The following is a 19,068-nucleotide window of genomic DNA, read 5'->3' as shown; positions in this document are numbered from 1 at the left end:
CTATCGGATTGTTATTAATATAGTCATCAGCTGAAACCAAGCTTAGTGCAGCAGAAATTTTAAATAAAATTAATGATATGAAAATTAAAATGAAGAATTCCTATTTCTTTATACATAATGGGGGCGGAGCCATACTTCTGTTCAAGTATCTATAAAATGAAGATGCTTGGCAAACACACACACAGAAACATTTTGAGTTTGCTAAGGTGTTCTCATATAAAAGATACAGGTAGGAGTAACCATTTTGTATACCTTTAGTGTGGCTAGAAATTCAACCCACTATTCCTGGTCTTTGTTTAAAATCTTGATCCATGTGTATCTGCTTATCTCTCAATGAAAATTGAGGCTGCTGCCAGTAGGACATACATTTCACTGTGTTGTGTTAGGACTGCAGTAATGAGTAAAGTCTGTTAAAGCGAAGCAGGATCCAGAGATGAAGGTCATGGGGTAGTCCAAGGGTCAGTATCATAGTGGCAGTAACTGGAGGAGGACAAATCCACAAGCAGGAAGTCCTAAATTCTCAGCTAAAACTATTCTGAATTGTAAGCTGGAAGTGGAGGTTAGTGGAGATCTGGTATTTTGATCTTATTTCCCCCTGACAGTCCAAGAGAAAACTGGACTGTCTGGGTGAATACTGGAGCACCTCATTTCCCCAGTATTACCTTCCCCACACTGTTTTCTGTTTCCCTCCTCCTGACAACACAATATTTGCTCCTTTCTCTCCTTCCCTCCTGGCAATCAACCTACCTTTTACCTGCCTCCACTCTTCAGCTATTTAATTCGTTCGTTCGTTTGTCCGTTCATATTCCAATGGAGATCCAAAGCAGTTTACATCATTCTCCCCTCTTCCATTCTATTCTCACTACAGCTCTGTGAGCAGGAGCATACTAGCAGTGAAAAATCCTGCAGTGCACCTGACCATGCTCCCCTCCAAAGGATGGAGAGAGAAAGATGCAGTCTGCCTTACTGTGCCTTACCTTCCCAAAGTGAGAAGGGAAGAAGGAAGAGGCAGCCTGTCTAATCAATTTGTTAGGGGCTACTTCCTCTGCATCAGGCAGGCTGAGTGCCACCTCCCTCACCTTATATGAGGCTTGGGCATGCAGGATATGGTCTCCCTCACTTTGGATAGGGTTCAGATGGACTAATCTGGGCACTGCCTCCCTTGTCTTGTGTAGGCCTAATTCTGTACTACTGCTGCCTCCCTTTCTTTGCCTAGCTAGGAGCTGCACAATGTTTGGCTGGGCTGAGCACTACCTGCCCTGTCTTGTATGGGGCTTGGATAGACCAAGCACCACCTCCCTTGCCTCACATGGGGCTCAGGTAGACCACGTGCTCTCTCCCCTGCCTCACCTGGAGCTCAGTTGGTCCACATGTCACCTGCCCTGCCTTACCACATGTGGGTCAGGTGCTGTCTCCACCCTCAGCTTGTGCAGGGCTCAGGTGGTCCAGGCACCACCTACCCTGCCTTGCTTCATGTGGGCAGGGTGCTGCATCTCTTGCATTGCACAGGCTCAAGCATGCCAGGCTAAATTCTTCTGTCAGCTAGGGCTGCCAGCTTCAGGTTGGGAAATTCCTGGAGATTTGGGGAGTGGAGTCTGGAGAAGGCAGGGTTTGGTGAGGGGAGGTAGCTCAGCAAGTTATAATGCCATGGACTCTGCTTTCCAAAGCAGTCATTTTCTCCAGGATCTCTGTTGGTTAGAGCCTAGGGTTGTCATTGTCCAGGTGGTGTCTGAAGATCAGTTGTAATTCTAGGAGATCTCTAGGAACCACATGGAGGATGACAACCCTAGGCTAGGCCCGGATAGGGATGAGACCATCAGCCCACTGGATGGTGTCTCAATGGTCTTAATAACCAGTCCACCCCTGCCTGTGAAGTAAGTTAGGCCGAGAACGTGCAACTATCCTAAGGTCACCTAGTGAGTTTTGATAACAGAGTAGGGTTTCAAGGTACTCTTAGTGTGAAACTCTTAACAACTACACAACACTGGCTTTTTTGAGTGAGTGCTGTTAAACAGTAGCAAACAGCCAGACCTGGCTGAGTCATGGAACTCATATGGTAGCAAGTCACCCGGTGGTTGTTGCCTGGCTTGGCCCTGATGAGTCCTCCCTCAAAGGACAAAACAGGCTTGAAAAGGGCCCTGTTCATCCCACTGCCTTTTTCTGACAGAAACCAAGCCTAGAACGCTAGCAAAACTGTTGTGGTTGCCTAACAATGGCGACTGCGGACATCAATTTCTTAAAGCTACAGATGCTCCTTTTATAATTTTTGGGGTTTTCAGTGTCCCCTTTTAAAAAGAAATTAGATTTTCCTTCAAATCTAGGACAAAAATCTGTCTTATCCATTCATGGTTCCGATATCCTGATTTAAGTTTCCTCAAATTTGGCTACTCTGAGAATTACATATATTGACAAATGGGAATCTACAAGGACTTGTGGGAAGGCATTTCATTTCCCCCTCTCTCACTATTTCCTCTTTTCATTTCCTCAAAAACCCCATAGCCATTCCCTTTTTTCTTCCTTTTCCTCCTTCCCATCCACTAGCCAATCTACCTTTATTTCCTTGCTGTCTTCAGCTTTCCCTCCTTCTGGCAACTTTGCCCAGGTATCAAGTCAGCCAGGCTCAAGCCTTCTAACAGGAGGTTGGCTTATGTGTGTGTGTGTGTGTGTGTAAATATATAACCCCCAAATCAATCAATCTGTCTGTCTGTCTAAAATACCACAGGTCTACATATATGCAAACCTGTGGCAATTTTCAGTTATATAAAAAGATCTATCTTGTCTGTTCGTAGTTCTTCAGCTTTATCAGGGTTTAGATCCAGATATAGATATTGGCTATGATCCAGACAGTATCTACATATATGTGAGGTTTTCCATGAAATTGGGATTTTCTTTCTCTTTTCTAAATAGCAGCATGTGTTGTACCACAAGGCGGTTTGGAGAAAATTCCTGATTTATGTGGAGTTATCATATTGTTTCCAATAGAATAGCTTCCCTAGTGCTTAGGGCCAGCAGTTTACTCTACTTTAAAATATTATTTTAGATGTGGCTTTGATAAGTCTCAAGTGAAACATTTCAAGACTACATTAATTTAAGATGTTATGTTCCACTGAAAGTAGGTGTGATGATGTGGAGTCATAGTAATTAATATTCATAAAGCACTAACAAATTTCTACAAGGAGAGAGGGACATTAAAGGGAGGACTTAGTAGCACGGTAAGTATAGGAAGACTTCTGAAGAATCGGGAATGAAAATACAACAAAAAGGAGATTTTTTGTTCAGTGAGATGAGGGAATAGTTTCTTGAGGAAGAGAAAACTCAAAAACTCCAATATGTGAATGATTTAAAAATAAACATTTGCTATTTTGAAGTCTAGGGGAAAGGGGGAAGGGAAACTATCCCTTAAAAGAAGTCAGTAGTTATGCAACTACTGCCCGCAGTTGCGGATGATAGTCTGCAACTATCATCAGACATGGACTATCAGTATAATTCACCCATAGGAGAAATGTGTGGAAGTCTTATTGTCAGGTTTTGCCTTGGACACTCTGGCGTGAGGCACTGAGGTGCCAGGCTCTGACCCTGGGGGTCAGGGATACCTGCAGGACCCTGGTCTGCAGAAGGAAGGGTGGTGTACCCTGACACCCTCTCAGTCCCCTTGCTGGCCTGTTCAACCTGACCCAGACACCACTTGGCCTTCTCTCCTTCTTCACTAACCTTCCTCCTTGCATCCTCAAAATCTCTCACTTCCCACCACTCCTACTCCACTCCATCACTCCTACACAACCCACCCCGCCCTGTGGGTGGACTTCTCTTTTATCCCTTTACCAATTCCCTGCTCCACCTGTCAGCCACGCCCCCCTCCTGCACTCTAGCCATGCCCTTGGCTGCCTCAGGCAGCTGCACCTGGGTTTGCTCTGCAGGTTGCCCTGGGCAGTCACACCTGTTCCTCCCTGGCTGGCTGACAAGCTTTCTCTACTGAGCTGGCTGCTTGGGGCAGGCACACCTGTGCCTTCTTGGCTGGCTGACAAGCTTTTCCTGTAGAGTTCCCCAGGCAGCTCCACATGGGTTATTCTGTTGGCTGTTCTGAGCAGTCACACCTACACCTCCTCTACTGGCTGCTGGGCCTTCCCTGTTAATTGCACCAGCAGTTCCACCTGTGGCTGCTTGCCTTCTGGCCCCACCTGGCTCTGGCTAATCCCTTCTAGCCTGCCTGCAGGTTGGGGCATGGCCCTGTGGTGCCTTGACTGCTTTCCCTCTATTGATGGTAAGGTTTCTGTCTGGTTAGCTGCTGGCTGGTTGCCCCTGCGTCCTGTGCCCTCTCCCTCTGGTCTGGCCTCCTCTTGGTTGTCCTCAGTCTCCCTGTCTGGGCTCCTAGACTCCCACTGGAGGGTGGGACTAGCTGTCCTCCACCTGCCCCTTCTAACCCTCTGAGGCTTGGGTGCTTCTTTCCCTCCCTCTGGTGCTGGCAGGTTCTGGCCCTGGATGTCTGTTGGGGCAGCTGGGCAGCTGTCTCCTGACTGTCTCCTGTCCCCTCCTCCCGGCAAGTTCGGGGGCTGTGCCTCAGACCCTGGACACTTATTACTTAGTAAAAACTTTGCCTTTGCCACACAAAAAAATACATTTAAGAAAAAAAATTACACATCATGTTTACAGAAGACCAAGCAACTATGTAGTGCAAAATCATAAAATGTTCTAAAATTAAAGCAGACTATGTTTCTGCATCATTATATTAGGCATAGTCTCTTCACGGTCTGGCAAAAATATAAAAAAATATTTGGATGAAGGTATCCTGACGTGGGTGATGCCAATGGAAGCCATTGACCCGAGGATAATTTATAATAGGGAACAATGTGTGTCATATAAAGAGGTGTTGAAAATGGAGCAGAATATGATTAAGCTTAAAACAGAAGATGAAGTATCTTATTACAGATGGTTCCAATATAGGCAGATTAAAGACTTATATGATTCAGATCGTATAAAATTGGGATTTAAATGGAAAAATTCGGAATTGGAAGACTGTATACTACAAGAAGGCAAGAAAAAGATTTCTAAAGTTTATAAGATCTTGTTAAAATGGTATACAGAAGATGAAACTGTTAAAGTCCAGATGGTGAAGTGGGCTATAAACTGCAATAGAGACATAACAATGGAGGCATGGGAATACTTATGGAAAAATACATTGAAGATATCGACTTGTACTAATATTAAAGAAAATGTTTACAAGATGATATATAGATGGTACTTAACGCCGAAGAAAATAGCATATGGGAATAACAAAATGTCAGATAAGTGCTGGAAATGTAAAAACCATGAAGGTTCATTATATCATATGTGGTGGACCTGTGAGGTAGCAAAGCAGTTCTGGGGAGATATTATAGAAGCTATGTGTCATGGCCCAGTCTGAGAGTGAGGTCTCCTCTGGAGGAGAGGAGCCTCGTGTAGCCAGCCAGGACTCCTCAGGAGAAGAAGAGTTCTGTGTAGCCAGTCCTAGCCCTGACTCAGCAGAAGCCGGCAATCAGGAGCAGCAGCTGCTGGCTGATCAAAGCTCACAGCTAGCAGCTGAGACACCAGCACCCCCTAGCCCCAATACCACAGGGGAAGCCCAGTCAGGGACTGCCAGCCCCACAGGGGAAGCCCAGCCAGGGGCTTCCACTCCCCCAGGCTCACCCATGCCTAGAGAGCACCGCAGACAGCGCCAGAGACTGGAACTGCAGGAGAGACGGCGCAGTACTCGTCTCCTGAGCCAACGCCAGCTGCTGGAGAGTGACGATGAGAAGCATCAGGATGGAGCCCCAGCAGCTGGCTGAAAATCACGCCTGGCTATAAAAGCCAATCAGGAGCAACTGCCAGGAGTGGAAGCAACGTGTCAATTACCTGCAATCACTTCCTGGTACCTTGCATCTTGCTCTTGCCTGCACCTTGCCTTGATACCCTCGTGCTCTGACCTATGGACTGGAGTTGGCTTGGCTTTTTGGATCTTGGACACACCCCTGGCGTTTACCTTGGGCTCTGACTACAGACTGGACTCGGCTTGTGACTCTTGAACACTCCTTGGCTTAGTGTTAGTACCTGGGCTACCAGCTTGGGCGGGCCCAGCCCATGACACTATTACTGCAATTTTACAAATTCAAATAAATAAGAACCCAGAACTGCTGTTGTTGAATTTGAATATGGAGGGGATTTTCAGGCAATATAGGACATTACTATTTTACATGACAACAGCGGCGAGAATTTTATACGCTCAGAAGTGGAAGACAAAAGAAGTACCATCTATTGAAAATTGGATACAAAAATTGCTGTACATGGCAGAAATGGACAAAATGACAAGAAAGCTGAGAGAACAGAGTCCAGAGGAATTATTTAATGATTGGGGGAAACTAAAACAGTATTTGGAAAAGAAGTGGGACGTAAAGGGAGAAATGTGAGTGTTAGATAACTATTAATTTGGCAGAAGGGAAGAGAGGGCGATCTTTACAAGAGGAGAAGAGATAAGTTAGAAACATGTAATTGTTAATTTGATATTAGGTTTTTTTATAGTTTAACATATAATATCTATTTTAGTAGTATATTAGAATGAATAAGAAAAGAAAGAGATATAAGCAGTAGATTTAGACAGCGGGTTGGAAAACTGTTGGAAGTCTGAGATAAAGGGGGGAGGGGCAAGGGTGGGGGAATATGGAAATGAGGGTATTAATCAAAAAATTTGTAATATTAAATTTTACTCATCCAATAAAAATCTTTAAAAAAAATCATAAAATGTTCATGGTACTGGTTCTAAATTGCTCTCAAACTTAACATGAAACAAAGTCTGAGATAAATTTTGAGAACAAAACCTGGGCATAAATTTCAGCCAGTGAATATAGTAAATCTATACCAATCAATCTCTGCTTCTTGGAATCTGTTTTAATTAGTGTCACGCTTTGGTAGGGGCATAGCTGCACATGGTATCGGTGTGCCTGAACTGCAGCCCTTGGTTGTGGACAGGGACTGCACAGGTCCCCGCTCTATGGAAGGAGGGGAGGTATACATCACCCTTGCTCCCTCTCTACCACTCGCGGGCCTGCTCAACCTGTCAGGGCCCCTGCAGCATCCTCCTACTTCCAGCCTCCCAGAACTTACACCCTCTTGGCCTCCTCTTTGCTGGTTCTTCCTTCTCTCCTCCCTCCCTCCAGTTCTTCCTCCCTCCATCCTTACTCTCCTCATCTCCTCCTTTGCTTCTACACAACCCACTTCCTGCTCCTATCTCACCATTCCACCTTGTAGGATAACTTCCCTTATATACCTTTACCCATTCCCAGCTCCACCTGACAACCATGCCCCCAGCCCTCTAGCCATGGCCATGGGTGTCCTAGGCAGCCACACCTGTGGTTGCTTTGCTGGCTGCTCTGGGCAGCTGCACCTGCGCCTCCTTTGCTGGCTGCTGGGCTTTCTCTGCTGACGGCCTAAGGCAGCCCCACCTGGTCCTGGCTAACCCCTTCTAGTCTGCCCCAACCTGCAGGAATAGCCCTTGGTTGCCCTGGCTGCCTTTCCTCCCCTGCTGGTAAGGTTGCTGGCTGGCTTGCTGCTGGCTGGCTGTCCTTGCTTCTTGTGCCCTCTCCCTCTGGTTGAGTCCCTTCCCGGCTGTCCTCACTCTCCCTGCCTGGGTTCATAGCCTCCCACTGGAGGGTGGGGCTGGGGCTAGCTGACTTCCACCTGCCCCTTCTTACCCTCTGAGGCTTGGGAGCTTCTTTCCCTCCCTCTGGTGCTGGTGGGTTCTGGACCTGGGTGTCCATTGGGGCAGCTGTGCCACTGTCTCCCAGCCATCCCCTCTCCTCTTCTCCTGGTGAGTCTGGTGCCTGAGCCTCAGACCTTGGACAACTAGGTTTTGTTTGCATATTTTAATTGTTACTTGGCTTAATCTGAGATGTATTTTTCTTGTGTCCATTTAAGGAAATAAGAAGGCTAAAATATTTCAAATAAATAAATAAATTTAAAAAATATTCCAGTGCTTCATATCTCTAGTTTTTCATGGCAGAAAATTCAGGACAACTGAATATGAACTAATATTCACATTGAATAATATCCATGATTTTCCCATCTCCCATAGTGTGCCATATTTTACATTGTTGGAAGAAGTAAAAATTTTCTTTGGTAAGCAAATTTTATGCAGCTATATAAAAGTGAACTCAGGGAGATCATTATAATCACAGCTTGTTAGAGAAAGCATCTTTTATTGAAACAAAGAATCTCTGAAGTGCTCTATATTTTACTGGTGCTTAGAATAATCAAGGTAGGGACAGAAATTGCTTAATAAAAATTTATTGTCATGTTTTGCTGGAGGTAGTTCATACATATTCAGATGCTATTGAAGTAGTTTGTATTCTCCTTTATGATCCAAATCTCTAATCCATTGTAATGTCTTTTAATTTCAAGACAAGTTTTCCTCTGGCAATGTAACATGTGTGTGTCAGTCAGATACCTATATAGTGAATCTCTGTGCATGCCTATCTGACAATTTAAATCAAACATCAGCCTCTATATTTCCTTATGTATATTCTCCTTTAACCATCATTATAGCTATTACAAACGAACAAGAATTTTAATCATATGACTAACTTTTTCTTTCCATTTCAGGAATTTTGTTTTGTAGGTCAGCAATTCCCAGGAGTAGAGTAAGACATTTTAAAATGAGCTGCCAAACATGATGGGTATGGAAGTAGAGAGACTGATTGCAAGGTTTAGGAATGAATTTGATGTCTAGTTCATAAATTCAGGAGAATAAAGTGACAGAATAGATTACATTGCTTTTTAAAAAAATGTAATTCATACCCCACCTTTCTCCCCAGTGGGGACTCAAAACTTCTTATATCATTCCCCTCTTCTTAATTTCTTCCTCACAACAGCACTATGAGGTAGGTTAGACTGAGAGTATTTGACTCACCCAGCAAGATTCTGTGGTGGAGCAGGGAATCTCTCAAATCCTAGTCCATCACTCTAGCCACTGCACCATACCAGTTCTCTTCAATGTCCAGGAGATGGGTTCTAGCTTTGAATGTTCATAGAAACATAGAACTGGAAGGGATCCTCAAGGTTCACCTAGACTAGACCCCTGCACAATGCAGGAAATTCACAACTACATCCCCCCTCAATTCCTCAGAGACAGCGGCCCTATACCCAGAGGAAGACAAAAGAAACTGCAGGATCCTTGGCCAATCTGGCCTGGAGGAAAATTCCTTACTGACCTCAAAGTGGCAACTGGCATTTTGCCCCCTCAGTTGGAATGAAGAGACAGACAAGAATGTTGGGAACTAAAGGGCCACTTTATTAAAATAATAGCAACATATCAACAAACATGGCAAGAGCCTAAACTAGTGGTACAGGTCAGGCCCTGAGGTCACTCCTGGACCTCCTCCCTGACCTGTCTGGGCGAGTCACTTGCTGCCCTGGGTGCGAGCCATCCATCATATGGCTGGGACCTGGCCTGGACAGGCTAAGTGGTTCACCTCTTTAAAGCTCCCCCACCTGGCCATAAAGCTGTGGGGGGCTTGTCCAGGGGTTCCCCACCAGGGTGTCTTTTCTCACAACTGGGCCATAAAGCAGCCAGCTGCTCCTGACAGATCCCAATTCCCCACCACTGGGGAGATGCCAAGGATGCTCACTGGCCTGCTCATTTTCCCCTAACATCTGACCTCCCACCACAGAAGCCAAGCCTCTGCTTAGGGCCTCAGCACCCCAAAAATGGCTTAAAGCCAACCTGAGCCCTTGTCATAGGTCCTCCAAGAATATGTTGTTCCCTCTCACAGAGAGATGCACACCATCCCCTTGGTAGGGGTCTGCAAATTTGGCCCTAATTTGCAGATGGGGCAGAAAAATTCCCAATCACACTACCAAAGCCTTGAAGAGGGCTCTGTTGGCCTTCTGCTTAGCCCAATCTATTTCCTTAGGGTCCAATGCTTCCTGCCACACATGGCACGGAAACACTACAGATCAGAAGATCAGGACACCAGGCCAGCACTTGCCTATCTCAAGCAAGTCTGCCTGCACCTGCAAAGAAAGGATCTTACCCTTGACCAATCCAAGTCATTCTTGCCCAGGTGAATGACCAAGATTTGAGGTGGAGAACCCATTCTCTCCTCAAACAAAAGAGGCAGCAGCCTTGGCCATCGAAGGCCCTTCGGCCCTGCCATTCGACCATGGCCCACTAGCTTAGGCCAAGCTGGGACCCGATCGTCATCCTCCTGACCTGGTGTGCTGCCCAGAAAACCATGCTGTGGCCACAGATGAGGATCTGAAGCCTCTCCTGTCAACCAACAGCACCTAGAAGAAAAAACAGCATTGGGATATTGCCAGAATTGTAAAGAGCAAACATGTGACTAATAGGTGGAGGAATGCCACCATCCTATCCTCTGAATGTCCAGCTCCAGGAGGCCCATGGCTGCTGCTTTGGTGCTGCCCCATCTGAAAAGATTGGGTGCCAAATCTGACACCATCCAGTCCAAGCTATTAAGCACCCACTCAATGACTGTCCCAAACTGGTACTTGGCCAGCGGGGAACCAACAAAATGGTGGAAGAGAATTCCTTGTTCATCCCCCCAGGCTCTGACATAACTTCTAAGGGTGGAGACCAGGCACAAGTCCTCCTCAGTGCATGGGCAAAGGATGACATCCCATCCCTTCTGCCTCTGATCTGTCTTGGAGCGACGGATAATCATGAAAACCTGCTCCTCTTTAAATTTAACATCTCCAGTCATTAAGGCTCAGCCTGACACATCCTTAAGGGATTGAGAAACGAGCTCGCTAGCTCTAAGCACTCTGAAGAAGGCAATCAGGGAAGCAGTATGGAAAAGTACCTCCTCAAATTTAGAATGTCAAACTGATGCCCACACTGCCTTCAAACCCCAAGCAAGATGAGCTGCTTCTGATCCCTGGGCTCAAGAGACTGCCATGACCACTCCTTCAGCATCTTCCATATACAGAAGTCCTCCGTGGATTCTGTCAGGCCAAGGGCTTTACATATGAAAGCCAGAGCTGCCAGCAGGCTCCTAATATACCTGACCACATGCCCCTTTCTGTGACATACAGAACCACATCAGGTGCTCCACAGGGATGGGCCACAACTGCCAGAGACCTACCTCACATCTGAACCCTGTGAACTAGCATACAGCCCGATCATATGCCCACTGGGTACTTGGGGTGAGAGCTAACTGAATGTCTCTGAAGTCCTCAGACTCCCAATCTGCCACAGGCCCTAAGGCATCTGAGACAGCAGCAAATAAGCCTTGGGACAAGCTGATAAAAGCAGTCCACCTGCAGGCAAGATAGTGTATCTGCCACTGCGTTGCTCATGCCAAGGACATACTTGACTGAGAACAATATGTTAAGGTGCTAGCACCTAAGAGTAAATGCACAGACCAGTTTCATGACTGTAGGCAATTTTGAGAAGAGAGAATTGACTACATGAACCACCGCCAAATTATCACACCAAAAGTGCACAGAGTGGTTCATGAGCTCGTTCCCCCACAAGTAAACCACCACCAAGATTGGGAAAAATTCAGGGAACATTAGGTCTCTATTGAGACCTCCTTCCGCCCAATCAGCCAGTCAACCTCAAAACCCATATAACCTGATACTTGGGAGGAAATCTGCAGCTTCCGCTCTAATAGCAGGTCCCGTCTCCAAAAGGAGACTCCACTGAAGGCCTCCAGGGACTCTCCCCAGACCTCTAGGTCCTCCCTCATACCTGCGAAAATATGCATCCAGTGGTGTGTAAGCCGGAGGGTGTCCATGGCATCACAGAGGCATCTAAGAAAAGCCCTCCCAGGGGCCACCACCCTACAAGCAAGATTGAGGTGGCCTACTGTCTGCTGCAGATCCAACAGGGAAATCTTACGGTTCCTCCTCATGCTTTTCAGGTGGGCCTAAGGGTCCCGAAGCTTTTGACTGTGAGGTCTGCCTAATGATGTCCAACTCAATCCCCCAAAGTGTAAGGATCTGTGATGGGCCTTTTGTCTTCTTTTGGGCTACGGGAACTCCCAACTCCTGAGTAAGTCTAACAGTCTTCCAGGAGCTAGGACACTGCCGGAACTAACAGGGCTCACAAATAGAAAATCATCCAGGTAGTGAGCCATGTCACAGCAATGCTGCCGCCAATGCAGAGCCCACTCAAGGAATGAGCTAAGATGCTCAAAGGCCACACACAAACTAGAGCATCCAATAGAGAGCGCCCTATCTATGTAAAAGTGGCCTTCAAAAGAAAATCCTAACAGTTTGAAATCCTCTGGATGGACCAAGAGAAGGCAGAATGCTGACTGAATGTTGCACTTTGCCATCTCAGCTCCCAGCCCCCATCTCCTAACTACCATGACTGCCTGGTCAAAGGAGGTGTACCAAACAGAGTGCATGTGCTCGGAAATGGGATCATTTATACAGCCCTCACCACAGGGTATGAAAGATGATGAATTAGCTGGAACTCGCTGGTTGCTTTTTTGGAACACATCCAAAGGGGAAACCCTCAAACACGGGACCGGAGGGGGTGCAAAGGGGCCCAGCACCCTGCCTTCAGCACATTCCTTTGCTATTTTGGCCTGCACAATATCTTCTATGACAACCACTGAACATAAGTTAGATGACATGGAAAGGGATCTGGGACCCTGGAACGAGATCCAAAACCCAAAAGTAAAACCTTGTAGCAAAACCTGGGCATCAGCCTGCTTGAGGCCAACATGGCCTCAAGTATCCTTACTTTTATTGGGCTGGAGCTCTTTTCCAGAGGCTTGCTGCCCTGAAGGGCCCCCTATCCACTTGCTGAGCAACTTCTGTAGCTTGCAAGCCATGAACGGATGGGGCCCCCTGCACATTGGGCATTCATGTCCGAACCTACAGGCCTTCCTGCTACACACCCCCTGGGAGAAAACTCCAAGCAAAGCAGCCAGGGACTGACTGCCCAGTGGGGGCATGGGGGCCAGTAGCAGTGGATGTCCGGTGTACAAGGTGACCCCTGTCAGAATGGTTGCAAGCATTTGGCTGTGCCAGGGACATCACCTGCAGCCAAAGGTGCTGGTGTACCTGATTCCAAAGCATGGCAGAGTTAAGGGCAGTGCACATTCTAAATTCCTCATTATATTGCAGACAAGCTGCTCCAATGAAGTCCATATACCCCCTGTATATGATGTCCATATACTAGAATGGGGAGAGGCACCATCCACAGTTGTGCGTGAGCAGTGACACCTGCATAAATCATTGGCCCAGGACCTACCAACCTTGCAGTGCTTAAGGTGCTCTTTGTCTCAATCATGCCGGTCCTCTTTATCCTTCTTCTCCAGTTCCCTGAAGAGAAGGGTAAAGAAATCCACATATTTTCCTTTGAGAATTTCCCCCCATGTTGCCAGTGTATGATGGTCACCAAGGGGCATGGCTGTGTCTCAAAATGACAGAGCTCTAAAAGGCACTGCCCCATAATTGGCCCAAGGAGCATCCCCTGCTGCCCCCTTCAGATTGGCTGAGCCACCTCAGCCCCACCCCCCAACCCTCATGCCACCGTTCAGATCATGTGGGGCTGAGGCAAACTGGTAAGAGGGGAAGAGAAACGGTCTAAACCCTCCCAGTTAGGTTTGTCCACTATCTTCAGTCATAATATTGACTGCTGCCATCTGTTGCTGGTTATTTTGCATGAAATGCTGAATGCTGATTGAATTTTAAATGTTTTATTGGTTTTATGGAATATGTGATATTTATTATGGTTTTAAATGATGTGATCTGCTGTGAGTCTGCTTGTGGAGATGGCAGAATAAATAAATAAATAAATAGATGTTTGCTTCATCTATAACACAAAGTCTTTAAAAGCAAGAAAGTTAAGAAAAAGCTTCCCCATGTCTGAAAAGAAATCTCTAGAATCTTAAGTAACGGGAAAAGGGTGATTGGATCTGACAGAATGCCCAGTGGGACAAGATAGACTTACAGATAGAAGTAGAACTTTGTGCTCCCGAAGAAGGGCAAACAAATAACCCACCTTAAAGTATATTTGTCCTTCAATGAGACAAGACCCTGGAGACACCTTGTTTCACCTTTATTAATCGCATGCATAAGGATAACAGTTAGACAAGCAGATAAATGATCTTTATTGGCTAGAAGCTGCTCCTTTCAAGGTCTGTGCTATCATTGCCTTTCCAGCAGGTTTATTAAATATATTCTCAGATCCCCTTTATTGGCATTTAGTTTTAGTTCATCACTACTGTCTATGGGATCACAAATTATTTTTTTTCCTAATTAAAGTATCATTGACATTGTGCTGCTTATGAAGGATCTTTTAAGCATAGCTATTTTTTCCTGTCCTGAAAAGACATATGGAGGAAGTTAAATTAGATGGGCATGAAATGGTTTCAAGTTTTTAAAATTCATCAAGTAATGACTCGTGGTGGGACACTGGAGGAATTACAGCTTCTGACACTGAGTGCCATAGATTTTTGGGGAAATATGGAAAGCATCATGAGGTGCATATGGAGGCATCAAAGATATACCTGCAACACTGTGCAACCCAGTGGTTGCTGTCTGGCCAGCAGTATTTGGCACATGTACAGTTGGTGGCCATGGAACACTTATCACAGAAAATGAAAGAGGTGGGATGAGAGGATCAGTTCAATCTGCAGCACCTTTATGCAATTTCATTTAAGTTGTAATCTGCAATTCTCATTGACACTCAAGGATTGCACAGTGTGAGTCAGTAGATTGGACATTTAATAACAATGCAATAGGGTATGGATTGCAGAAATTTTGATACTGTGGCAGCTCACCTTGGCGAGGGGTGAGTGATACGATGATCTTAGACATAGCACATGGTGCCATGAACTACAACAGGGTGAGCCCCGGGGAGCAGCTTCAGCTGTCCCAGCATGGGCAGAAATTTTGATGGCCAAACAGTGTCAGCACACCCTGTCTGGCCAAGGCAAAAGGGCACAGGGAGGGGTAAAGAGAAACACTGGGACACTGTGGAGGGGGCGGTGATAAACCAGGGAGACAGGAGGTTTAAAAGGAAGGTGGCAAGAGAGGCAAGGGGTGACAGTAGCAAGGAGAGAAAGGGTGAGTGCAAAAGACATGAGAGGAGAAAGGAAGATAGGAGAAGGAAAGAGGAGGAGAGGAGTGAACAAGCTCTGATGAGAACTAAGGGCTGGCATTCAGCCAGCAAAAGCTTACCTTCCCAGACAGGAAGCTGCAGGGACAGAGGGCCTCAAGGTTTTCAGGCTAGCTGAGGAAGCAGCTGCTAAGCCACATAGAGGAGAAGGAGAGGCAAAAGATACCCAGCCAACCCCTTACCCCCCCCAGAATACACTCACAAGAATCCCTTCCTTACAGAGCATGCACAGGTTGGTGGAGGGACCCCGCCCAAAGTCAGAGATGCCGGCTATCTAAGTCCAAGTGTCCTGCCTCTGTGGCCTAGGGAAAATCATCACCAATACAAACATAAATCTGATACAGAGGTGAAATAATCCTGAAAAAAGTTTTTTAAAAAAGGATCAAGCACTAGGTGATATGAAAGACTTCTGTCTGTGACCCTGTAAAGATGCTGCCAATCAAAGTACACAGTACTGACCTTGATAGACAAATAGCGTGACTAAAGTAGGGATGAGACCAAATTTTGGACACTTGCTGGGTCAGTTTAAATTACCTCTTTTTGGCTTTGCTTGTCCATCTGAGAAATAAACCTGTGTGTGCTTATTTTTGCATTTTTTTAACATTCTTGTGCTGAATTTTCCCCATAAAATATGCAGTTCATGTTTTCCTTTCCATATTGTTCCAAAATGCATTGAGTGACCAGTAATTTCACTGATGCTTACAGTCACAAAGAGGGACCCTCCCACTATAATCATCTACTGAGCTGTAAACATTTCTGTCCTGATTTCTTACAACATGGAATCCTGATTTATAGCCATGAAATTGTAGGTCAATTTATCGGCAGACAACTGTGTGCTGCTTAATGAGGATAGTCTGTTATGTGCCTGAAGACACAAGCAGAGTCACAGCTCTACCTGACAGTAACAGATGTCCTGGAACAGAACCAATGGCACAGAGAGTGAAATACAGGTGCTGCAGATGGAATGAGGGCAGCATGGCTGAGGAAGTGTAATACAGATCTGGCTTCAAAAGATCTGTAGTCAAGTTGACAATCTGGAAACTGCCAGGATTTTGTGGCTAAATAATGTAGGATTTGCAACAGAGTGAAAAAGTGAAAAATTCTATGCAAATTTAATCTATCTGCTCATTTCACTGCAAGTTAGAAAGCATACTTTAGCAACAGGCATCTGAAAACAAAACCACAATATCATTCCAGATACTGGAATTTTAATAAACAGGGTTCTTTTTCTTCTATTTAAGAGATTTAAGAAGAACCGTGTTTTAGTGGTTTATACGTTATGATATATTCAAAATGAGCCTCTGACTGATATTGGTCATTATCTGAATTTGCAGATTGTGCATAGATAAACCGAAAGGGTGGACACTGAAAAAAATTTCCTTTCAGTTTCAGATCTGGAATTTCTGAAGGAACTGTGTACTATTATTAATTTTTTATAAAAATGGCATTGCTGGCTCAGATCCAATCTATTTTTAAATTAGTATAACAACAACAACAACAACGCTTATGTACCACTCTTCTAGATAGATTAGTGCCCCACCCAGAGTGGTGAAAAAGTTAGTGTTATTATTATTCCTACAATGCAGCTGGGAAGCTGGGGCTGAGGGGAAGGGTTTACCCAAGGCACCTACTAAGTTCATGGCAGTAGTGGGAGTCAAACCAGTAGAATGTTGATTCACAGCTGAACCACTTAACCATTGTGCTACAGCAGCTCATGAGTTTCAACTCCATCCTTTGCAATGAAGGCTTCCAGGCTCTTTGGGGCAGCTTTTTTTTGCACTTCGAAGGGAGGGAGGTTCCCCATGTCATTTGTAAATGGCATAGGGAACCTTCTTCACTTCAGAGTATCCCCTCCCTCCTAGCCAGCTGGAAGGAAGGAGACTTTGAAGGGAAGGAGGTTCCCCACGCCATGGGAGGAGGGAGACTTTGAAGGGAAGGAGGTTCCCCACGCCATTTACAAACGGCATGAGGAACCTTCTTTCCTTCAGATTCTCTCCCCCTCCTTCTAGCCAGCTGGAAGGAAGGAGACTTTGAAGGGAAGGAGGTTCCCCATGTTGTTTGCATTATTTACTACCACATAATTTTTATATATTGATTCACTTAAAGATTTGTGCTCCCATAAAGCATTGGTCCATAAAATCTTCACAGTTGCTATCAAACAACAATAAAAGTAATTCAAAACAGTATTCATTTTAATTACATATGCAAACAAACAAGCAGAGAAAAGGAAGGCTAAAAGATTTGTCAGTCAAAAAAATCATAAAACTTATGAGGATTCTTGCAGTACCAAGAGGACTTTCAGTATCCAGGGCCATGGACAGAGATGGAGCTAGCCCTGTACTTACCTTGGAGGCTGATGAGTAGGGCTCCAGAACCAATCTACAGGCCATTAGCTAAAATATGCATTATGCCTAATTCATACTATCCAGTTGCACAAGGTTGGAGCGTGAAAATCAGGGCAAGAGTTAGAGGTATACAAGTGGGGGACCCACAAGGATTTGTGGGAGGAATCTCATTTTCCTTCCCTCACCATATCCTATTTCTCTTCTCTGCCCCCCATAGCCTATCCCCTTTTCCTGCTTCCTTCTCTCCTTCCCACTCACTTTTGTCTGCCCGCATCTTCACCTCCTTCCTCTCCCGCAGCATCCCCCCTGTTGCCCAATTGCATGGTGGTGGCTGAGCTAGGCTTAGTTGAATGGTGGAGAATCTGTATGTGTGTGTGTATGTGTGTGTGTGTGTGGGGGGGGGTACTTAACTTTTCTTTGTATTCCCTTCCCACACGATTTCCTCTTTCCCTTCTCTTAGTAGCCTCCATATACTCACCTTTCCCTATGTCCTTCTCTCCTTCAAACCCACTAAACAGATTAACTTTTGCCTGTCCTCCATCTTCATCTATGTTTATTAATTTGGTTCACCAACATACAGCCTTTCTCCCCAGTGGGGATGTGAAGCAGCTTACATCCTACTCCTTGCCTGCATATTATCCTCACAACAACCCCGATAGGTAGGTTAGGCTGAGAGTACATGACTGGATCAAAGTCACCCAGTGAACTTCTGCAGCAGTGATGATTCCAACCTGAGTTTACAACATCTTACTCTGAAACTCTAATCACCACACTACACTGGATTTTTTTTTTGAGGGGGGATGCTATTGAACAGTAGAAAGCAACCAGACCTGGATGAGTCATACAAGTCATGTGGAATCAAGTCATCTGCTGGTTGCTTCTGGGCCTAGCCTAGGGTTCAGGGGCTCCCAGACCAATTCTCTGCACCTCCCCCCATCAGCCAAGTAAGCGGTGGGGGGAGGGCCAGAGTCTGGAAGTGAGGGATCCTCCGCCCCCACGAGGGAATGGGACCCCTAGCCTGGCTCCAATAAGTCCACCTTCAAAGGCACAAACAGCACTGGAAAGGGTACTGCCCCCTCCCACTGCCTTTTATTGACAGAAACTGAGCCTGGAATACTGTTATGGTTGCCAATTGTTGCCAAGTAGGCCCCCTCCCCTGCTTTGAAGCCTGCTATGAACTGTGTTAAAGTTTCCTGCGTTGCTGTTTTACTGCTACACCAAAGACTGCTTTGCACGTGTGTGTTCTGGTACACGTGTCAGTTCCCTGCCTGCGTGTCAATTATCTTGCTGCTGCAATAGACTGTGTAGTTTACTGACTCCATGTTTGGGTAACTGCACAAAGGACTCTCTTTCTGGGCAGCCCTGCCCTGACCTATATCTGGAATTCCCAGTGTGTGTTTGGACTCTGTTACAAGTGTGCCCCGTGCCTGCATTGCCATCTGCCACGGACCGTGCCTGTTCCCTGCTTTGGACTGTGTTTTAAAGTGTTGCTCCCCCTGCCTCCATGGAAGCCTGCCTCATATGGGCCCAAGCCGCTGCTAGCAGCCGGGCGCCAGCCGGGGAAACCTCCAGCGAGCCTGGCTAGGCGCTCCCTGGTCAGTTCCCGCCTGGAGCCTCCCG

Source organism: Eublepharis macularius, chromosome 3 (assembly GCF_028583425.1).
Source record: "Eublepharis macularius isolate TG4126 chromosome 3, MPM_Emac_v1.0, whole genome shotgun sequence".
NCBI lineage: Eukaryota > Metazoa > Chordata > Lepidosauria > Squamata > Eublepharidae > Eublepharis > Eublepharis macularius.
Note: the sequence above shows the minus strand (reverse complement) of the source record.